This window comes from Fukomys damarensis, unplaced genomic scaffold (assembly GCF_012274545.1).
Source record: "Fukomys damarensis isolate Sample0158 unplaced genomic scaffold, DMR_v1.0_HiC HiC_scaffold_9, whole genome shotgun sequence".
Taxonomy (NCBI): domain Eukaryota; kingdom Metazoa; phylum Chordata; class Mammalia; order Rodentia; family Bathyergidae; genus Fukomys; species Fukomys damarensis.
The window spans coordinates 5,728,877-5,739,606 of record NW_022900921.1 but is presented as its reverse complement, the minus strand read 5'-3'; positions in this window follow the sequence as shown (position 1 = coordinate 5,739,606).

Sequence of the window (10,730 nt, the reverse complement as noted above, 5' to 3'; positions counted from 1 at the left end):
CCCGCGTCTCGGACCCCGCTGGGTCCCTTGGCTCTGACGCCGAGCTCGGTGCGCCGCCCCGCGAGCGTCCCTGCAGGCGAGTCTCGCCTTAGTTTTTGCTGTGGTTTGGAACGTGACCCTCGGGCTGCAGCCTCGGAACTCACCCCGGCAGGCCTGGACCCTCGGAGATCTGCGATTTGTTTTCTTTTGCAGAAAATCGCGTCGAGAGACTCGGGTCAGTGTTTCCAGCGCAGAGACTGCCCGTATGGCCTCCGCTTGTGTTCACTTAAACCGATGGCTGCGCTCCACCTGCTTGTGGTATTTTGAAGGGTGTGACAATCTGCGCTGCGCATCTAGACCCGCGTGCTCCCGCTTCCTTGCCTCGGCCGGTGCCTGGACGTCAGGCGCCCCTCGCCTCCCCTCCTTACCGGGGTGACATCCTGGTGTCCGGTCTCAGTCGCGGGTCCTCTCGTTGAGCTTGATCATTGCTGGCCTCTGGACAGCCGCAGCCTCAGCCCAGGTCTTCCTCCCGCTGGGCACCACCTTCCGGCGCACCCCTGAGGTGCCCACCCAGGCCACCCCAAGAGGCCGCTCCACCCGGCATGAGTGAGAACGGGACGGCAGAATTTGAAGTTAACGGATTGGGCTTTTAACCCTGGTGGCCTGTTCTGCGGGACGGGGCTACACTGTCACATTTGGAAGGAATTGCAAGGAGTAGGTTCTTGTTTGCAAGGCGATTGGGCAGTAGCTTTTAAAACTGTGCGCAGAGAGTAACGCTTCTTTGTTGATAGCCACGTTTATTACAGAGGTGTGGACCGAGGCGCTCTCGGCAGCATGGTCTTCACTGGCAGAATACTTACAGACCGAAAATGCTCGCCAGTTGGCAAAATTTTAATGCTGGTATGCATCGGATATTGCATATACTGCAGCAGTTTAAAAAGACTAAGGGACGGCTGCATCACCCACGGTTCACCAAGAACAGTCTGATTTCTGTAAGTTAAAACAGGTTTCTAAGTGGGTAAGGAAAGTTTGCACCCCTAGGGAACCCGTAGGTTTGTTCGGTCCGATCAGATTTTCCCAAATGTAACACATCACTCCTGAGGTGATGACAAGCACGTGGATATAGAGAAAAAACAGGTTCACATCTTGCACAGTTAAACCTTTTGTAAACAAAGACAGTGTAACAATAGTCCTTGTAGCCATTTTATAGGTACAGACCGGAAATAAGCCAGACGCCTGGCTACTAAGACAGTTCAGTACGATACTATCACACAGTCGTGGGGCCGTTCAGCGCGTGACAGCAGATACACTTGTCCAATTGTAGACGGATCGAAGGCTGAGGCAAAAAGATTGTGCTGAGTTTGAAACCAGCCTGGACTACATAGAGAATCCAAAGACAGCCTGAACTACAAAGAAAGACCCTTAAAAAAAAAGCATAGGACCCGGTATTTAGCTCAATGGTTCCACCGCCTGCCTTCCAAGCACAAGGACCCAAGTTCGATCCCCGGTACCGAAAAAAAGACAGAATGGGCAAGTATGCCTGTCAGCGGGGTGCCCTGTGATCCAGGTCCTCTGGGGGCTGAGGCAGGAAGCTCACAAGTTCAAGCTCAGCCTAAGCATTTTAGCAAAACTTCATCCCAACTATAAATAAATAAGGGCTCGAATGTACCTAATGCAGAGGGCTTGGATTCAATCCCCAGCACTGCCTTTGTGTAAGAAGGGCGAGGATTCAGCCATGGGCAGATCGTTTCTGTTAAGCTGTGCTCTGTTGCCGTTACCTGTACGTGTTTATTCCTGTGTGTTTTGGGACATGCACATGTCATACCTGGAAGAAGTCACAAGAACAGGTGTGGTGGCACCTACTTGTGATCCTAGCATTCGGGAGGCTGAGGCAGGAGGATTACCATGAGTTCAAGGCCAGCCTGAGCTACATAGCAAGACCCTGTCTCTAAAACAAAACGAAAGAAGTCACAAGAGATTATTAACAGAGGTGCACTTTGGCCAGGATAGGAGAAAGGTTTAGTTTGCATGCTGTACTCTAACACTGTATGTTTTTTATTTATTTTTTTTATTTTTATTTTTATTTTTTTTTGGACACAGGATCTCACCATCTAGTTCAGATTGACCTGGAACTCTCTATATATAGCCCAGGCTGGGCTCAAACTCACAGCGATCCTCCTGCCTCAGCCTCCCGAGTGCTGGGATTACAGGCATGCGTTACCACGCCCAGCTGTATCATTTATTTTTAACATATATGGATTATTTTCCCAAAAAGTAATGTTTACTACATATTTTAAGAGTGATATAAGGAACTAAAATAAGGAAAGTTGGATCTTTAAGACAAACAAGATGGAATGTCCTGGTGTTCTGTGTAAGGAAAAACCTCTTTAGTGTTCACAGCAACCCTGCGTCCCATTTCTCAAATACGGACGGAGGCTTAGAGAGGCGAAGTCCTTTGCCCAAAGTCCCGCTGCTGGGTCTGAAAGCCAGGGCTCCGACTATAAATCCGTTTGTCTGGATGGCCCGAGGAGGAAGAAAGAATCCAGCCCTGAGCACGGAAGGGGCGTCCCTGCCTCAGAATCTGAGGCCCCTTCGGCTTCCTTCCCTCGGGCTCCGCACCAGACCACATTAGGTACTGGGCTTTCCAGGGTCGGGGAGCTGCTGCCAGTACCAGCAGGGGACTCCCCTGAGGAAGAGGCCCACAGCCTGAAGTCCAAGCAACAGCGCACAGCACCACCGGCCTGGGTCGGGCACAGTTTGCTCCTTCATTCCCTGCAGACTCGGTTGGACAGAGGCAGAAACAGGACGGAGAGGGAGGGAGAGCTGAGATCCGCTGCGTTCCCCGCCACCGTGAGTGGAATCATTTTGGACTGCAAACATGCACTCATGGAAAATGGCTTTAAATTAAAAAACAGAAACCACGACTCCAAAGACTGAATGACCCAAGATCACATAGCTTGAAAATGAAAGAGCTGGTATTTGGCAGCAGGTTTATATGTCTGTAAGCCCAAAGTCCTATAAGGAAAATAGAAAAAAAGAGTGATCCGTCGTCTGTAGAATAGTTGGCTTTCCCGGAGAAACCAAGGCAAAAAAGTTAAGTTGTTTGCTCAGCCGCCTTTCTGCCTCTCTGAGACACAACACATGATGCAAGAGAGGTTTCTTTAGGCGTGGTGGGTAGGGGTCAGGCCGCGCCTCATCCCAATCCTGGAAGGGATGGGAACGGTGGAGAGGGCGCCTCTGGGTGCGGGCAGCGGAGCCAGTGGGGGTCGGGTTCCAGAGCCCTGTCCCCTTCTCTCCGCAAGGGGCTCTTGGGGGACGAACTCCGGACCCCGACCCTCAGCCGACTGTGACACTCATGCTCCACTGATATCAAAAGTCAGCAAAGGTGTGGGACAGCCCTTCCAGGGGGCTCGGAGCTACAGCCCGGTCTCTCATTTTAATGGTACTGAGTGAGGATTGAACTCAGGTCCTTGGGCTTGCAAGGCAGGTGGCAGCACCACTGAGCTAAACCCCCGGTCTCTTAAATTCGCACACATTATGAAGTTAAGATTCTACTTTGCCATGTCCATACTGGAGAAACACTCCCATGTCCCAGAGTTTTATAACTCTTCCTTAAAGCAGTTTTATACTATTTTAAAATAGTCTAGGGCTGAGGATGTAGCTCAGTGGTTCCACTGCCTGCTGCCCAAGCGCAAGGTCCTGAGTTCGGTCCCTGGTACCAAAACAAAGAAAATAAATAGAGCAGTCTAAATGTTTGTCGGTAATAGAATAGCTAAGTTTACCAAGATATATTATGTAAAGGTATAAATTCCCAATGATGAAGAATGTCATCACATTGAATACCTACAATGTACCAGTATAATTAATAATAAAAACATTAAAAAAAAAAAGAATAGCTAAATTCACTGTTACTGTTTTAGGCAGCAATTTTAAAGACTGAACTTGTTTATATGTGTGCATATATGAATATATTGCATATCTAGAAAATATATACAGTAATATCAAATATGAAACAAACCTCCAGGGCTAGGGATGTAGATCAGCACCGCAGCGCCAGCCTGGCAAGCATGAGGCCTTCAATTGGATTCCTGGTACCAAAAAAAGAAAACAAGCTGCGCGTGGTGGCACACGCCTGTAATCCCAGCACTCTGGAGGCTGAGGCAGGACCATTGCTGTGAGTTCGAGACCGGCCTGGGCTACATAGTGAGTTCCAGATCCATCTCAACTACATAGTGAGACCCTGTCTCAAAAAAAAAAAAGAAAAAAACTCCAGAACATATTGCCAATAAAATATATAAATATCTTGCAAATTATGTATAGTATGTCACATGTGCTTTTAAAATGCTAATAGCTTCATATGCATATGTGTTTATTAATACTTGCGAATGCATCCTGTTAAATAAAAATTGGGGGCTGGGGGTGTGGATCAGTGGTAGAGTGCTTGCCTAACATGCCTGAGATGCTGGATTCTAGCCTCAGCACTAGAAAAGAAAAATGGTTTCAGAAAAAGCAAATTATAGCCAGGCATGGTGGCACTCGCCTGTAATCCCAGCACTCGGGAGGCTGAGGCAGGAGGATCGCTGTGAGTTCAAGACCAGCCTGAGCTACATAGTGAGTTCCAGGTCAGTCTCGACTACATAGTGAGACCCCTGTCTCAAAAAACCAAAAAAAAAGAAAAGAAAAAGAAAATTATAGGAGCCCATAGTTTCGGGTAAACTCCTACCCTGGAGCTGAACATAAAAATCAAAACAGAGGGCTGGGAATTTAGCTCAGTGGCACCAGACCTGCCTCACAAGCACAAGGTCTCAAGTTCGATCCCCTGTACCAAAAAAAAAAAAAAAAATTTAAAATAGTGTCGCTCCAGTCTCAACTGCATAGTGAGACCCTGTCTCAAAAAACCAAAAAAATTAATTAAAATAAAATAAAATAGTGTCGCTCATGCTAAGTTCCTGGCACTAAACTGAAACTAAATTTCATCAGATTTACAGAAATCAGGATTTTTAGATGACAGCCAATTTTCCTGGACTAGTTTCTTTCTTTTTTTTTTTTGGTGCCAGGGATTGAACTCTGGTCCTTGCGCTTGCAAGGCAGGCCACCGAGCTGCTGAGCTAAATCCCCAGCCCCCTTTTTTCGCATTTTATAACTGTCTTATTCTTCCCTTATTGCCTGAACCATTTGAGGGTAAGTTGCATGGATCGTGTTCCTTTACCTTTAAACTTTTTTTTTCCAAGAGAGTCTCCCTGTGAAACCCAGGCTGTCCACAAACTCACAGCGATCCTCCTGCCTCAGCTACCTGAGTGCTGGGTTTACAGGCGTGCGCCACCCTGCCCAGGCCAGTCAGTTATTTTTCTGTTGCTGTATTTCCTGGACTCCACCTTACAAAGAAAGTAAAATCATCAATCTGGTTTTTGTTTTTTGCCTTGTATTTTCTTTAGCTCTTTTCTGACTATGAAATAAACCTATTCTTTCTGCTCATAGGAACATAATCTATTTTATGCAACCAAATGTTGGTTAATTTTAAGGATCATTATACTAAATTGCTGTAAATGTACCTTTATGACAACAGAAAAATGTCCGGATGGATCGGGGATTTAGCTCAGTGGTGCCACCGCCTGCCTCACAAGTGCAAGGCACCAAGTTTGATCCCTGGTACCAAAAAAAGAAAGAAAGAAAGAAAGAGAAAGAAAGAAAGAAAGAAAGAAAGGAAGGAAGGAAGGAAGGAAGGAAGGAAGGAAGGAAGGAGAAAGAAAAAGTCTGGATGGCTATTCAGTAATGGGACTCAGTTGCTATTTCTATGGAAGAGAGTGATATAAGAACTTTAAAGGGCTTTCCACTTTCTATGTATTGTTTTAAATTTTTTTATATTAATAAACTTTTTTTTAGCTGTATGGTGGCACATGCCTATAATCCCAGTACTTGGGAGGCTGAGGCAGGAGGATCTGTGAGAGTTCAAGGCCAGCCTGGGCTGCATATTGAGGTCAAATTCATCTTGAACTATTATACTGTATTTCCCTGAAAATAAGACCAGGTTTTATGTTAATTTTTGCTCCAAATCCACAACTATGTTACCAAATTTCAGAGCACTGCCATCTTCTGAAAGTGGTTTCTGTGTTCTTTTTGTCCTTCACAAAGAATTGGTCAAGAGAAGCGCAAAATTTTATTAAAGGTAGGAAAAAGAAACAGGCTCTGCAGGGTGAATTGGGGCTGAGTAAAAGCAGGAAAAGCAGGACACCCTGCAGCGTGAGAGCAGCCACCTTGCAAGAGGAACACGGTGGCAAAAGCCCAAGTGGACGTCCACTTAGTATCACCCACCCCTCAGGCTGACGTCAGGCCTCCAGCTGTCCTCTCGCGAGAAACTCACACAGGGCTTTGGGGACTGTTTTGTGCGGGAGTCCTGGGGTTTTCAAATCATGCCTAATTCACCCTCCGTTCTTGCCTTGCCCTTACCTCCTGTCTCCCTAGGGCTTATTTTCAGGGGCTCTCTGATTTCACGTACAAAAATCTACATTTATTCAAATACAGTCCTATCAGCTTTCCCCCAACATCGTCGTAACTCTCCAAACCCCAGATTCCTGCCTGAATTTCTTGTGACTCCGTTTCCTGCAGAACTCCTGGGCCCAGCCTCTCCTGTCCAGGCACAGAGCTCTCCAAAAGTGAGCACTGTGTGGCCCTTCGGCCGGCTTGTCGTGCAGAGCGACAACACGCAGTGTTGGTGAACTGATTCACACCAGACACAACCACGTCCGTTTGTCACCAAGCGCACACGTTTTCCGTGCAATTTCTCTGTGCTCCGATTGGCCCCCCAGCAATAAACCTGGAGTTCATCTGTGTACATAGGCACGTACCTCTTGTCCCGAGGTGCCCGCTTGTGTACTTACAAACACTTAAGTGTGATTTACGTTATCATTTGAGTACTAGTGCCATTTATTTTTAACTATACATTAGTATTGTTATTTTATAATTCAGTTATCCATCCTGTGTTGTAAAGAACATACTAAATAGGCCTGTCTATCTGACAGTCTTCACTGAGGTTTATTTTGGGGGTAGGGTTTGCTACAAGCCTCCTAAGAAAAACATGCCCAGGTTTATTTTCCAGTTAGGTCTTATTTTCAGGGAAATACGGTGTTGAGACCCTATTTTAAAACACAAAACAGGCTGGAGATTTGGATCAGTGGTTCTGCCACCTGCCTCGTAATTGTGAGGACCTGAGTTCAATCCCTGGTACAGAAAAAAAAAAAAAAAAAGAGAGAAAAGAAACATTTCTTATTCTATATAATTATTTGTCGCGAGCACCGAATAACGACTCGGGATCCCACGTATGAGAGACGACTGCGAGTGGCTTCTCGAGAACAGTCTCATTTATTATTACATTATCAGTTACACACAAACAAGACCATATGAATGCAAGTATAGCAATAGCCAAAAGAATGTAAGCAAAGTGCCAGCCTGAGGTGATGAAGTGCCAGCCCATGGCAGTTGGGCTGGCGCCGAGGCTAGGCTAGAGTCATTGCGGGATAGAGTTCGGGTATACGACCTGAGTCCGTGGCTTCTGGGTGTTGCGAGCAGCAGGGTCGAGCTGCGACGTGCTTCGATGTCCTTCGGTTACGGACGAGCCATCAGGAACAGCAACAGAATGTCTGCGTCTCGGGCAGAGCTTCAGCTGGTCATCTTGACAGGGTCGTCAAGGACAATGACATCCTTGACAACGTCAAGGACGATGTCTGTCTGCAGTCTTCTCCTTTTATACCTTAACTTATCTCTATCTAATACATCCATATGTTCTCTCTGAGTTGACGCCTCGACACTCTCCATTACATCATTAATCACTTCAAACATTCAATCACATGTCACAGCAGATGTTTCAGGGGAAATTCCACAAACGTCACAGCAAGCTCTTATCTGTCCTAACACTCAGCTTTACTCAGTTTCACTTCAGTTTTGTGGAGTCTCAAAGTTCTGTGTTTCACATGTTCACTACATTATTGCACCTCTTTTTTTTTTTTTTTTTTTTTTGGTACTGGGAACCCAACTTGGGACCTTGCATTTTCCAGGCAGGGTCAGTGCCACTGAGCTAAATCCCTGGTATATAGTTATAAAATTATTTTGTCATCATCTTTTGAAGGTAGTTTCAGGAGACCTCTCCTGCACCATTTAGCTGAGGAACTGATGAATGTTTTTAGTTCTCGTAACAGCACTGAGATCTAAAAATTATGTTTATTGGGCCAGAGGTTTGGTTCAGTGGTGCCACCACCTTCCTCAAAAGCAAAAGGTCCCGAGTTCAAACCCCAGTACCAAAAAATGAAAATAGAATAAAATAAAATTTATTTTTATTCTACAAGAGGGAAAAAAGAAGTCCTGGGGCTGGGCGTGGTGGCACACGCCTGTAATCCCAGTACTGCGGAGGCTGAGGCAGAGGATCGCTGTGAGTTCGACACCAGCCTGGGCTACATCGTGAGTTCCAGGTCAGTCTCAACTACATAGTGAGACCCTGTCTCAAAAAAATAAATAAATAAATAAATTCTGGGAAGTTAACTGCTTAAAGCGACTGGGAATTGAATGTGGGTTTGTCTGAGTTGTCTCACAAAACACATCTTTAAAACCCTAAAGCCAGGGGGACATGGTGACGAGCACCTGTGATCCTAGCACTCAGGAGGCTGAGGCAGGAGAATCGCTGTTGAGTTCAAGGCCAGCCTGAACTACACTGCAAGAGCCTGTCTCAAAGGGCTGGGGATTTAGCTCAGCAGTTTTGTTGGTCACCTGCCTTTCAAGCACAAGGGCCCAAATCCAATCCCTGGTATAAACAAAACTCTAAAGCCTAGCGCTCTCAAGAGAATAAAGGAACAAGAGAGCCACTTCCCATGTTTGCTGACCCGTGGCTACGATGTTGGGTGTCCACTGAGCACTAATTTTCTATTGGAAACGGTGTCTGTTTGCCTGTAGAACAATCTCAAGACCGATGGACAACTGAGTAGGGAAGGAGGATTTTATTCTTGGCCGAGAATAGCAGTGGGAGATAAACTTCCAAATCCACTGCTTGCCCTTTTGGGGTGGGGAGGTCTTGGATAGAGGATAAAATAAATGAGTGGGCAGCAATGTTCATTTATTTTCCGGGAGGGTGGGGATTTCCCTGCCATCGGGGTGGGGCCACATTGCCCCCATTGGAATTGTCAGCCTGGGGACCCGGGGCCTGTGCCATCAGCAGGCAGTCGGGATGACCAGAAGTCAGACGCTGTGGGCCTCACCCGCCAGCTGCCTATGATCAGGTTCAGCTGCCAGGTGTCCTGTCCCCATTGAGAGGACAGAAACAGTACCAAGGGGCTAGGATTGTAGCTCAGTGTAGAGGCCCTGGGTTCGATCCCCAGTACCACCAAAAAAATGAAAAAGAGCAGAGGAAACCTGTGGTGTCTACCAGTAGGGGACTCTGTCAGTAATGATGTGTTCCTAGCAAGTGACCGGAAGTCAGCTTGGCAGTAGGTAAAACACCTATGGGCTTACACTGCTCACATAGCCCATCTGGAGGCCAGCTGGTTGGTTGGTTGGGCAGGTGTTGGTTCAGAACTGCACCATCAGAGCAGTACCTCTGCAATTTTCCCTGCTTTTCCTTCACAGGTGCAAGATGGCATCCTTTACCTAGAGTCACCCTGGGGCTCTGGGGAGGGTGGAGAGGTGTGGTACCTGTTCCCTTAGTGCCTTCCCAGAAGCCTCCTGGCAAACTTCTCTCGTCTCCTTGGCCAGAGCCATGTAATAGCATGTAATAGTGCTATCCAGTAGCGTTATGGGAATCTCCCAGCTTTTGATTATCCTCGACGGCTACCTGAAAATGTTATTGGGTAGCTCCTTCTAAAAGTGTCTCACCAAGTAAGCGTTACCAGGTTGTGTGGCTTGCTCCCTTCTCCTTCTGGAATTGGATTCTAGGTTCTTTTCAAAGAATTGAACAAAACAAGCAAGAGGCAGTGGGAAAGTTTATTTGAAAAAGTAAAAGTGAAGAGCGAGGGAGAAACTGGCTCTGCGGAGTGAGTTTGGGCTGAATAAAAGAGTAAAACAACAAGATAAAAGACACCCCAGAGACAGCAAGGTGGGCTATTGCAAGGAAAGCCAGGATAGTAAACTCTTTTCGCCAAGTGCGTCCTTTTACACTGTCCAAATCTTTGTTGTTGTTGTTGTTTCTTTCTTTTGGGACCAGAGATCAAACTCAGGCTCTTGCACTTACCGGGCAATTATGGCACCACTAAGCTACATCCCTGGCCCTATACTATCCACATCTTGAAGAAACTGGCTAGAACTTCTACATCCGGGCCCTGAGAGGCGGGGTGGGCCCCCACACCTCAGGCTGTGGTCAGGTCTCATCCAGTTCTCCAGAGAAGTCACGTGCAGCATTCTCGGGACTGGTCTGTGCCTGGGTCCAGGATCTTATAATTAACAGGTCACGCCTACTTCCTCAGCCAGCTTTACCACACCCTAATCTCCTGGGTCACAGGTGTCCTGTCCTCAAGGACAGAGCATGATAGAAATTCACCTAGGTCAAGGGAGAAGAACTAGGGGGCTGGGGCTGTAGACAGGGTGAAGGCCCTGGATTCAATGCCCAGTGCTGCCAAAAACATGAAAGACTGGAGGAAGCCTAGGGTTGCTCTCTGTAGGGGCTCACACTTCTCACATGACTTGTCTGGAGGCCAGCTGCAGCTGGCTCGGGTTCAGAACTCCACTGTCAAAGGTGGTGCCTCTGTGATTTTTTTTTTTTTTTTTTTTTTTTT